At 44.3% G+C, this 12,719-nt stretch overlaps 1 long non-coding RNA gene across 1 annotated transcript; it reads left to right on the top strand.

The window, feature by feature from the left end:
• The first annotated feature begins 6,493 nt into the window (after positions 1-6,493).
• Positions 6,494-8,632, top strand: LOC310872911. Its single transcript, XR_014570435.1, has 3 exons — positions 6,494-6,517; positions 8,166-8,251; positions 8,586-8,632. It is a non-coding gene; the product is annotated as an uncharacterized lncRNA (long non-coding RNA).
• The last annotated feature ends 4,087 nt before the right edge of the window (positions 8,633-12,719 follow it).

Here is a 12,719-nt window from a genome sequence, read left to right as displayed (position 1 = left end):
CAGGTGAGCCAGTAGGACACAACAGCAGTGAAAGACAACAAACAGAAATATATGTGGGGAGGAATTAACTGGCATAATGAGTCTGACGGGATTGGGGATAAAAAGGGGTAGAAATCAGCTCAAAGGCATTGATCACATAGCAATGCATGAGCCTTTTGGCTACTAACAAACAGTGTCAGTAACACTCTGTGTGCGCATGTGTGTGTGTGTGTGTGTGTGTGTGTGTGTGTGTGTGTGTGTGTGTGTGTGTGTGTGTGTGTGTGCGTGCGTGCGTGCGTGCGTGCATGCGTCTCTTACCTCCTTCACCAGCTCTCTACAGGTCAGGTCTTTCATCTGGTTCATTTGAAACATTAGAAACAGACACATTTAACAATCAGAATCCAAACATTCAAGCTGTATAATAAGTAAATGTCCTATAGAGTACGGAAGTCCGATATCAAAAACCATGTTCCCCGGTTCATGAAGGGTTTCTTTCGCATTCTAAATCCTGCAGACTTAAAAAAAAAATCTAGTATTAAAGCCAGATTTCCACATGAAAACGCGTCGAGTGATTAAATGGCTTCCAACACAAAAACTAAACATTTTATCAACTCGGTTAATTTCTTTCCTGGAAGCAGACAAGTCAAGCTTTCTCTGAAGGTCTTTCCCTGTCACACATTCACAACAGAGAATGTTCAATAAATAATTCAAAAACGCCATTCTGCCATAGAGAACCCTATCTGCTACATTGAAATGCTTTAAAAGAATCTAGTATAAGAACTGTGTTCCAAAATATAAACTGTTCCAAAAGTAACGTTTAAATGTAATTACTGCATTAGACCGGTTCTTTATGTAGGAGTAACGTCGTAAGTTCTCAGTTGTTTCATCAAATAAAAAACAGATAACAAAAGTTATATTAATGATGAAAAAATATAAAAGGAACTTTGTATAAGAATTGTATTTCTGGAACATGGTTCTGATATTACATTTTTGAAAAACATCCATGGGATTTAGAATGGGAAACAAATCTTTGTGAGCCAGGAGGCGTGGGTTTGACAGCAGGACATTGGTACTTTAATAAAAATAATTTATAATTTATAACAATAATTTAACAAACGAGGAAAATAATGGACACGGTAGGAGGAGAACAAAGGCTGGTATAAGCAGTCATGTTGAATATTAAATATCATGAAAACCCTTTGAAGTCAGCGCTACATGAAACTATGAACAAATTATCCAGTAATTCACAGTCACACTATGATTAATTTCATAGAATAAAAGCAAATCTCTTACCTGAAGTTTTTCTATCTCCGTCTTAGCTGCCTGCTTGGCTTTGCCAATGGCACAGCCCCAGTAGCCCTGAAGAAAACATTTACAATTAAGAAATAAAGCAACATAAAGCCCTATAGCTCAACGAGTGTCTGATCAATCACACTATATTAACATGGGTCTCTCTGCAATGATGAAAACATTAAAAAACGGCTCAAACGGTACCAGACACTAAAAATGTCTTCTACATCCTGACAGTTTTCCATTCTGACCTGAGATCAGATTCTAAAAATGTCTTCTACATCCTGACAGTTTTCCATTCTGACCTGAGATCAGATTCTAAAAATGTCTAAAAATGTCAGATTCTAAAAATGTCTTTTCAAAAATAGCAGACCTACAAGCTCGTAGAGCTTGTAGATCTGCTATTTTTCAATGGCTAAAGCACGACATGATGCTAACACCAAAATGGGTTAAGTAGTTAGAACACAGCTGCATCAGAAATTCCATACCAACATACTAATTCAGTATGCCATATTAGCATGAGACATACTTGCATGTCCAAAAAACCCTTTAATATTACATGAAATCAATTAGAAAATCTGGAAATATTAATAATTCTAGTGTATGCAACAGTCCGTGTCATAGAGTAGGTCAGTGTACACTGAACTCTGCCCTGAATGCCCCACAATGCAAAGCAATATCTGCAATAACATGGAAAATTGCATGCTGAGCGTGTATAGTTTTGAACGCAGCCCATTCGTTAGCCCTCCAAGCAGAACCCAAATGCTACTGAAGTTTCTGACATTTGTTCGACCCAGATAGCAAAATATCAGAAAAGTTTTACGTAGGGTCCCGAAAGGGGCTACCCATTCGTATAACTTAAATGGTTCATAAAGTGACAACGCGATGGCAGTCATAACTTTATGAGCATGTTTCAAGACGTATTTGGGTTGCCTTTCTGTTTACTGATACTGTATATTAGTAAATAAACAGCTTTGTATTTTTTTTTCTTCTAAATATTCACGCAAGCAATCATGAAGTCTGCTTTCTGAACTTTCGTCTCAATTGATTTCAATACCATAACACCTCCACTCCACCTAGCCTAGCCAACCTAGCCCGGACAGACTTTTTAGTATAACATTTGCCTCGGACCAGGACTTGCAGATATTGTATACTCTTATTATTATTATTTATCATTTCTGACATGTCTAATCGATAAATAAATACCTGTCAGTCTTGGTCCAAGGCTATCATTATTGTGTACTAGTATACCATCTTTACTTGAAACTTAGCTAAACCTAGCCTAGCTTAGCCCAAACATGCAGTTCTATGGGACTCAGCAGCAGCTATGCTACCAGGCTAACAACACCGGCTAGCTTAAAAGTGTACAACTTCAGTGTTTATATTAATATAGTCAAATGGGTCTATTTTTATATAAAAACCACATTGTGTGTCTGCAGTGCAACAAGCATGCCGTTTCATTCCATCCACTCACCCCTGTCCCAATGGAGGAACTCATGTTGGAATATTGATATAGTTTGTCAGCTAATAGCTATAATTAATCTGCTCTGTGAGAGAGGGAGTGACGTCATCCAGCAGCGAGTGAGACGTCACGACAGGCGCTAGTTCTGTGGTTCTCAATCTGGGGTCCGGGGACCCCCTGCGGGTCCTTGACGGGCTTCCAAGGGGTCAACCCATGGTCAACCACATAAAATGGTGTATAAATATCGCATCTAGAAAGCGATTTAAACTACTTTGTAACCCTTATTATTTATTTACCATATCACAGGGAATTTTCTTGAAAGTGTGAAATAATTTATAGTAATATTTTAACAACCATATTTTCAGATGGGAGGGGTCAGGTCAATACATTGAAAACATTGACAATTGAAAAATGATTTGAAAACGAACCTACTGCTATTAATGTTGTAGTTCAGTTTTTGATTAAAGAGTAGCCTACATGTCAGTCATAAGGACAAAATTGTCGGCTTGTTTTCACACAATGGAAACAAGCAGAAAGGCTTTCTTGGTTTCATCCTTTTAACACACCTGTATTGTACAGTATACTTCCCTGTGCCTGTACGTGCAAACTGTTAATAATGGAATAATCAATCAATAATAATGTCATAATCAATCAATAATAAAGTAATAATCAATCAATCTTTGCACATGCAGCTCAAGTTCATAAGGCACAGGTCATGTGTATAGTCTCACAGATCCTCTAGTGCAAAGGTCACAGTTCAAGTTCATGATTCTCACAGCTTCAGGGAAGAAGCTATATTCTTCTTCCTGAAGGTGATGGCTTTACTATACGGGGGGGACGCAGACTGTGTGCAGGATGGGTGCAGCCAGGGCATCCTTCAAAAGTGTGACCGTGGACTGGATCCGGCCTCCTCACAGAGGACGACCATGGACTGCTATCATGTTATTACACCACTTTCTTAGTATTCTTATATGTTATCTGACAACATTGCTATATACCATATTACTGTATATTACACTATTACATTCATTATAATTGTTGCTACTACTTGTATATTCTATATAATTCATATAATATTCAGTCTCCTCAGACATGCAGTACACACACGCTGGCGGCTGGTGGGCCTTCTTTATTAAGGAGGTCCGAGGTGAGCTTCCTGGCACTGCCATGGTATTTGAACCTGGGGACCACCGTACCTTGCAGCATCTCCACCGATGTATTGTTTTGAGCATATGATGTGTATCCCCTCAGTCAGGTTCCTTATAGCAAGTGCATGACCTAAAAGCAGAGTCCTGCACTTTACAGAGTGAGCGGACCTTATTCACTCGGATCCCCGTATAGCTGCCCACAAAGTAGCAGATACTCTTCCTGGGGTCCACTGACTCCACACCAGACATAACAATATATAGGCCTATACTGTCTTGCACACCAAACATGTAATAAACATTCAAGACAATAAAGGTTAATTGAAATACAAGTCAACAAGGATTTTCTTAAAACTAGCCTATATAGTAATAGTATAGACATTAACAAACTTATATGGACTTCCCCTCCCTCTGCTCTGTTAACATGATGGGTAACCTGTCTGTCTGTCTGTCTGTCTGTCTGTCTGTCTGTCTGTCTGTCTGTCTGTCTGTCTGTCTGTCTGTCTGTCTGTCTAGACAGCAGAGCTGTCAGTCGGAGGAGGCAGAGCCTATATGAGCCTATAGGAGGCGGCGCTGTCCATGGTGCTGAACCATATAGGATCAGATGTGTGTGTGTGTGTGTGTGTGTGTGTGTGTGTGTGTGTGTGTGTGTGTGTGTGTGTGTGTGTGTGTGTGTGTGTGTTTGTGAGATTTTCCCCAGCACATGGAACCAAGGGCTGATAACACTCCACAACAGGGTCCACATTGTTGACATACAAATAGACACTTCTATGTAGTTAAAGAACAGAACAGGAATTCATCATAAAGGAAGCAAAAAGGGAAAAGAAACATATATACAGTGAGGGGAAAAGGGGGGGGGGGGTGGGTGCGGTGGGGGGGATTCAGATTTTACAGGGGCCAGTTTCAAATTGCAGCCATGGTGCCCTTTGAGAGTGGCTTTGAAAGAGTCAAGGGATTCACATGTCTTAATGACTGTTGGTAGGGCGTTCCACATTGTGGTGGCATAGGAGCGAAAAGAATTTAGTCCCTTGTTTGTGCCGAATCTGGATTGTACATGGTTTGTTGCACTCCCTCTGGAGTGAGTGTGTGTGTGTGTGTGTGTGTGTGTGTGTGTGTGTGTGTGTGTGTGTGTGTGTGTGTGTGTGTGTGTGTGTGTCACCCATTGTTGTTTTTTAATTCAATGATATTTATTTATGCATAAATCATGTATTTTATTTTCAGTCAGCATGTGCAAGGCCAACGGGTGCAACATAACGGTTACTTTGAAGCAATTAATGAAGCCTGTTTGAGTCACAGTGGAGTCACATGATGCAAATGCATGTTGTTTTGAGGAAGTTATGACTGAGACACATGCACGCACGCACGCACACGCACGGAGAGAGAGAGAGAGAGAGAGAGAGAGAGAGAGAGAGAGAGAGAGGTGTGTTGCACGTACAGGTTGACCAGCCCGTGTAGAATCATTGGGTCTGAATGCGTCAGAACCGTTCCGGAGCGGAGGAGAGAGCCTTGACTCTACAAATGTAAGTTACGACATTGATTTTTGATAGGCTATAATAACACGGCTGGGTTTAATATACTGTGTTGTTGTGGGACTGCATGTTGGCTAAACGCATTCAACGATTCATTCAACCAGTGTGTCTTGTGTATAGTTATATGCTATAGTATACACTATACAGTATACACATTGGCCCCTTTTCCACCGGTTGGTTCCCAATGGGAACCGGTTCAGTTCCTTTTGGGTTTAAGTCCAGAGCTCCAAAATTGAAACGTTAATTATGAATTGAGTGGGCAAAACCATACCTATATTAGATTGTTATCACCATGAAACTTCCCCAATTGAGTACTTACACGAAGACAATGATTTATTGTATTACAAATTTTACATTTTTTAATATGCAAATGAGGCATTATGTAGGAAAATATGCAAAGTAATCGAAAATATGAAAAAGCTACTACTGTGGAAGGGTTATCATGTATTTATTTACTTGTATTGATCCTATAAACAATTTAAAGTGTATAGTTCCTCCCCCGTCACAGGGTGACGGGGGAGGGAGCTCACCCCAACACGGGGTGAATGAAACAAAATGAAATGGGGAGAGAGATGGTGGGAATACACGCGGCAAAGGCCGTCGGGATCGGGAGTCGAACCCGCGGCACGCCATCAGGCTGGCTCAGCAGCCTAGGTGCCCGAGATCTTTGAGTGGTACAACCACTCCAAGGAACAGCAATGTCCGTGTGTCTGTGTTCACCCACCTATGTGACGTTAATGAGGGGGGGGGGGAGAGAGGGAGAGAGAGAAAGAGAGAGACTCAGTTCACATATATGTGATTTTTACGGGACATGCATGTTTCTAATTTCCTGTCCAATTTGTTGGTAATTTTGGATTATATGTAAATTTGTAACCAATAATCACACATCTTTTTTTCCCCTAGATGCGTTACTAGCCGACCTGGAATCAACGACTTCTCACATCTCAAAGCGTCCGGTTTTCCTCCCTGACGAGACGCCCTACTCCATTCCTACAGGAGGAAACTCCTACCAGGATGTGTCGGTTCCGCCCCCAGTCCCTCCCCCTCCGTCAGCTGAGGCTCTGAATGGTTCTCTGATCGACATCCCAGACTCCCACCACTCGTCACTGCAAGTAAGTGGCTCACACTGGGTCCCTGTGGAGCCAAAGCAAAGTCAATACTTTATTGTTGCAAATTGAATATAAAACGTACATAGAAGACATGCAACCCTGTAAGGGCGCTTTCACACCGGGACTGTTTGGTTCGTTTAAAACTTAGAACTCTGGTGCGGATCAAAGAAACGAACCATGGTCCGCCAAAAAATGCTGAACTCGGTTCGCTTCCAAACGAGTGCGGTTCGTTACTGGTGTGAACGCATTCAGACTTTATAGAGGACCAGAGAAAGAGCCAATGGTGACAACTTAAGACAGTTGAGATTCAGGAATATATAAGAGAGACAACGAATGTCAAGAGTGGCCTACATGCAAGCCATTTAAAATGTTAAATAAGCTACACAGGTGGTCCCAAATGATTAATTGATTACATCACTATAGCAACTAGGGCAGTGAATCTTTGGGTGTCCCACGATTCGATTCGATTCCGATTCCGATTCTTGGGGTCACGATTCGATTCAAAATCGATTTTTTCGATTCTACGATTCTCGATTCTCCAAAAACGATTTATTTATTTATTCAAAAGATTTTTTTTTCCAGATTCGAAACTATTCTCTATTCAAAATGATTCTTGATTCAATACATAGGATTTCATCACAATCTACTCCAGCCAACTGAAGTGATTAACTTGAAAATGACTGAAGACATGATGTTTACTGTAAGGGTGAGGGTTAGGGTGAGCTTACATTTCATATTATAAACACCATGTAGTGAAAACTCCTGTAACTAACCAGAAATAACATCTAAAAAATAAAATAAATAATAATAAAAAAATCGATTTTTGGAAATTATGAATCGATTTTGAATCGTTCATAACGGGAATCGCGATTCTAATTCGAATCGATTTTTTTTTACACCCCTAATAGCAACAGACGTGAAACTGGGTCAACTCAATTAGCTGCAGCGGAGCTGTTCTGACTTGAAGCTCAATACTACCTGAAGCACGGCTTCAAGTTTAAACCATAATATGACATGTACTGTAATTGCCTGCCGATTTAATGCGCAGAAATAACACATCAGATTCTAATCGGGTTAAGGTGCACACATGGAAGAAATGTCCTTTTTATTGGTGATACCTTGTAGGCTACGTCTCCGGTGAATTACATGCAGCAATAAGCACATTATTGTTCAAACACCTGCTCCTCTGTTCATCTGTTGCTCTTATTTGGAATTGAGAATTGATTGCTGTCGTTCCATGTTGCTGTTCTCTTCTCTCTCTGTGTGACTGAAGGTGTGATTTCCCCTCATGTTCTTTTTCCCTCGTAAAATGTCATTTTATTTAATTCTTCACCATTTGATTCGCTTAACATGTCCACGTGTCATTTGTTTACATATTTGCTTTACAAAGTCCTGTGTGAACACTAAACGGAGCAAAATCAAAATGCAACAATCTGACCTTCCCTGACCTTCTAAGCGAACTTTGGGTATGAAAGCGCCCTAAGTGTAAGGTATTGAAGAATGTTAAGTGTATACTCACCTTTTTCAGGCAGACTTACTGCAGCCTGGGCTGAGTTCAGAGGATTGAAACAAGAGAAAGCCATTTCATAAGATTAATATGATATGATGGCAAACTTGAAACTTGATGAACATGAACATCTGTCTTCTGCAGTCCTTAGGTTCAGGCCAGAAGAGCTCATGGTCCAGGGATAGCAGTAGCCCTCCATCGTCTCACATCGAAGAGGACCACGTATATAGGTAAGCTGCCAGGAATCTGGGATACTGCTGGCCACTGTGGGAATGTAACACTTTTATCACCTGGAAAATATTGATTATGGGTTTGGCTGAAATATCGGTATACTCGTCTTCAGCAGCAACCACTTTTACTAGAGACTGCGCCGTCATCTTGTGAATAATACGTTTAATAAATCATAGATGGTTGTTATTTGCTGTGTATATTTATAGTATACAGAACTGTTCACCATCTGTCATTGTTTGTTTTTCCTATAATGGCTATTGACCTCTGTCTCTCTCTCTCTCCCCTCACACCCTCTTTTCCAATTCCCTCCCCCATCTCCTCGCTCTATTTCAGTTTTCCAAATAAACAGAAGTCGTCGGACTCGTCTGCGTTGGCCATGACCTCCAGTAACCTGTCAGAGCTGGACCGGCTGTTGCTAGAACTCAACGCTGACGCCGTGCAACATAACTCGCCCTCCTACGCCAACACAGGTAAACGCATGATAGCTCATTGTCCTGCCATGAATCTTTTTTTTTTTTTTAAGATATTTTTTTGCGGCTTACGCCTTTTTATTGATTTTTGAAGGGACAGACAGTAGGCTGACAGGAAACGGGAGAGAGATGGGGGGATGACATGCAGTAAAGGCCGTGTCGGGCTCGGGAGTCGAACCCGCGGCACACTGCGACTGGATTACCAGTCCGGTGCCCAGACCGTTACGCCACGGCCTGGGCTTGCCATGAATCTTTAGTGCTTTAGACCCCTATGGCATGTCCTGTGGAAAGTCAGTTGGGCTCAGCGTCACACTCCATGCACGTCTCACATGCTCAGTTCAGATGCCGTCAAACTCCATCAACCCAACCGCACCAGTCAACCACATCCACAACACAGACAAGGATCACTCTCAAGATGCTTTACAGGCATCATACAAGCGTAGTGCAACAGGAGATAGCAAGTTGTAGGGTGGTGGGGGTGGAATAGTGAGGTTTGGAATCACATTTCAAGCCATGCAGATTGCTTATAGAACCAATCAACAAGCCATTTGTTACTGCAGTAATATGCTAAAGGAATACTGCATGCCAATCAAACATGGCTATTTCTAAACTGAGGTGCATGAAAGCACTAGCAAATCAGAACCCACTCTTGATAAATAGCCAGATTTAGCGTGCAAAGGCAAAATGCTGTCAAAACAGCGTTCCATTTTAAGCAGGCCAAGGGGAGAGTCCGGATGCCGACACTCTGTCCATTGTGGCAGGCTGCAGAAGGGGAAGGTCTAGGGCAACATCGGGGGTCCCAGGGCATGTAGACGGGGTCATGGACTCGTCCATCCAGCTGGCCTCAGTCAACAGGGTCATGCTGCCGTCTGTGTAAGGTCTCTCGGTGTAAGGGGTCACACTGTAAAAATGAAGGGCAATATATTCCGTTTTTTCAACGGAATAGCTATAGGCTATTTCTTTACTGTATTTTATTAGCTGGCACGTAGAGAATTGTCCGAGTGAATTAATCTCGCGGAAAAGTTCAGCTATGTGGAATAAATGTAAATGATGTATCATGGATTTATCAAGCAGCGACTTAAGACAGAATGTTGGTTTTATTTGGCATGTCTGCATGAGACGCATAGTAAAGTGAGTGTTCAGATCGGAGCGCATTATTGGTGCCAACATTAGGCTATGCTTATGTGCACTTCTTTGCCCGGGGAAGAGCGCGCTGCGTGGAAACAGACATCGATCTGATCGTTATATGTTTATTTAGTTTAATTATGCTGTTGGCTGTTATTGGTATTATCATCTATTATGTTGATTTATTATGTTGATTAATTTTTTGCAGTCACCGTGACCTTGGTTAGAAAAGTAGAGCGGTTATTTAAATGAATGAGAAAACTCAGATGTATAGCTTTAATAATTGTTGTTCACTGTGAATTAAATAGCTGTCTTTCTTGTTAATTTGAGTTTAGATTAGGGCTTGTTATTGTAACTTATTATTCGTTTTAAATTAAAGTCCCGTTTTCATAGGATATACTTTTCTCATTTCTTATCTCGTGTCTTTCTATATTTATAAATATATATCTCGTCATTTAAGTTCCATCTCTCTTTGAGAACGGTGTTCTGAAAGGGGTAATTCTAGCCATGCAGAGAGTTCTAGGTGACATTCACACCAGAAAGCTTTGCTGCAATTAAAACGAATCCTGCTGCGCATTGTCAGAAAGTGCACTTCGTTTGGCAGACCTGTGTGAAGGCTCATTCGAATCCTAATGCGTATAGAACCTCATTCTACTCCGAGCAAAAACGGGGGTTTCGCTTCGCTTCCAAACTCATTTGATTACGATTCGGTGCAGGTATGAATGCAATCCGCAGTAAATAAAGGAAATGACAGGCTTACTTATCTGAAGCTGCAGCACTGCAATCCAGTCATGGAATGAATTAAGTTAGGAGGGGGGGGGGGGTCGGGGGGGCTACCGGTATGCGCTCCTGTGTGTACCTTATTTCTAAGTCCTTGTGTCCTGTGTTCTGCATTTAGGATCCTTACCTGGGATAGAAGCCGGACAGCATAAATCAACCCAAAAGATGGATCCAGCGGAACTGGCCCAGCTTCGAGGTGCTGTCACTTCACAAGGAGCTGTTCTTCTTGAGATGACTGACCGGCTCGCTCAGCTGGTCACCGCCGTTCAGACGCTCACCGTTGCCCTTCCTCCCCCCGCCGCTGCAGGGGGGGTCCAGGCAGCCCCTCCTCCCCCCACTGCTCCAGGGGGGGTCCAGGCAGCCCCTCCTCCCCCCACTGCTCCAGGGGGGGTCCAGGCAGCCCCTCCTCCCCCCGCCTCTCCAGGGGGGGTCCAGGCAGCCCCTCCTCCCCCCGCCTCTCCAGGGGGGGGTCCAGGCAGCCCCTCCTCCCCCCGCCTCTCCAGGGGGGGTCCAGGCAGCCCCTCCTCCCCCCACTGCTCCAGGGGGGGTCCAGGCAGCCCCTCCTCCCCCCGCCTCTCCAGAGGGGGTCCAGGCAGCCCCTCCTCCCCCCACTGCTCCAGGGGGGGTCCAGGCAGCCCTCCTCCCCCCGCCTCTCCAGGGGGGTCCAGGCAGCCCCTCCTCCCCCCACTGCTCCAGAGGGGGTCCAGGCAGCCCCTCCTCCCCCCACTGCTCCAGGGGGGGTCCAGGCAGCCCCTCCTCCCCCCGCCACTCCAGAGGGGGTCCAGGCAGCCCCTCCTCCCCCCGCCTCTCCAGGGGGGGTCCAGGCAGCCCCTCCTCCCCCCGCCGCTCCAGAGGGGGGCCAGGCTGCCGCCGGGGGTCCCCAGCCCCCCGTTATCACTCCCAAGGAACCAAACGTTCAGCACCCAGAGAGGTACAGTGGAGATCCCGGCTCCTGCCGTGGGTTCTTATCCCAGTATTCCCTAGTGCAGTGTTCCCTAGAGAGAGAGAGAGAGAGAGAGGAGGGAGGGAGAGACAGAGACAGAGGAGGGAGGGAGAGGGAGAGAGAGAGGTGTAGAGAGAGTGGGTGAGAGGGAGAGAGAAAAAGAGAGAGAGGGAGAGAGAGAGAGAGAGAGAGAGAGAAGAGAGAGAGAGAGCAGAGAGAGAGAGAGAGAGGAGAGAGAGAGAGAGAGAGAGAGAGAGAGACAGAGGAGGGAGGGAGAGGGAGAGAGAGGTGTAGAGAGAGTGGGTGAGAGAGAGAGAGAAAAAGAGAGAGAGGAGAGAGGAGAGAGAGAGAGAGAGAGAGAGAGAGAGACAGAGGAGGGAGGGAGAGGGAGAGAGAGAGGTGTAGAGAGAGTGGGTGAGAGGGAGAGAGAGAAAGAGAGAGAGGGAGAGAGAGAGAGAGACAGAGGAGGGAGGGAGAGAGAGAGGTGTAGAGAGAGTGGGTGAGAGGAGAGAGAGAAGAGAGAGAGGGAGAGAGAGAGAGAGACGAGGGAGGGAGGGAGAGAGACAGAGAGAGAGAGAGAGAGAGAGAGACGAGGGAGGGAGAGAGAGAGAGAGTGGGTGAGACCTCCAGTGTCTATCTGTGCGTGCACGGTGCACGTATACCTCTGATGTGGCCTATCATACTATAGGAACGTGTTCTTGTTGTGACTTATGTTTAACTTATGACGGTCATATATTATAATATATAATATCATATATATTATGTATTATATAGGTTTGGTCCTGGTGCTGCTGTGATTAAAGCGTGTGTCCTTGTGTGTGTGTGTGTGTGTGTGTGTGTGTGTGTGTGTGTGTGTGTGTGTTTCAGATCTGGGGTTCTGCGTACCATGGCTGTGTACCTCATGGCTGTGTCCTTGTGTGTGTGTTTCAGATCTGGGGTTCTGCGTACCATGGCTGTGTACCTCATGGCTGTGTCCTTGTGTGTGTGTTTCAGATCTGGGGTTCTGCGTACCATGGCTGTGTACCTCATGGCTGAACTCCATAAGCATCCTCTATTGACTGCTGGCCTCGGTGTGATCTTTCTCATTGTCGTGGGCGTGTGCATGGCGTTGGTGAAACTGCTCATCTTACGCGGTAAGACAACTTCCAC

Source organism: Protomyctophum parallelum, assembly GCF_964188405.1.
Source record: "Protomyctophum parallelum genome assembly, chromosome: 16".
Lineage (NCBI taxonomy): Eukaryota > Metazoa > Chordata > Actinopteri > Myctophiformes > Myctophidae > Protomyctophum > Protomyctophum parallelum.
This window is presented reverse-complemented; position numbering and strand designations above follow the sequence as displayed.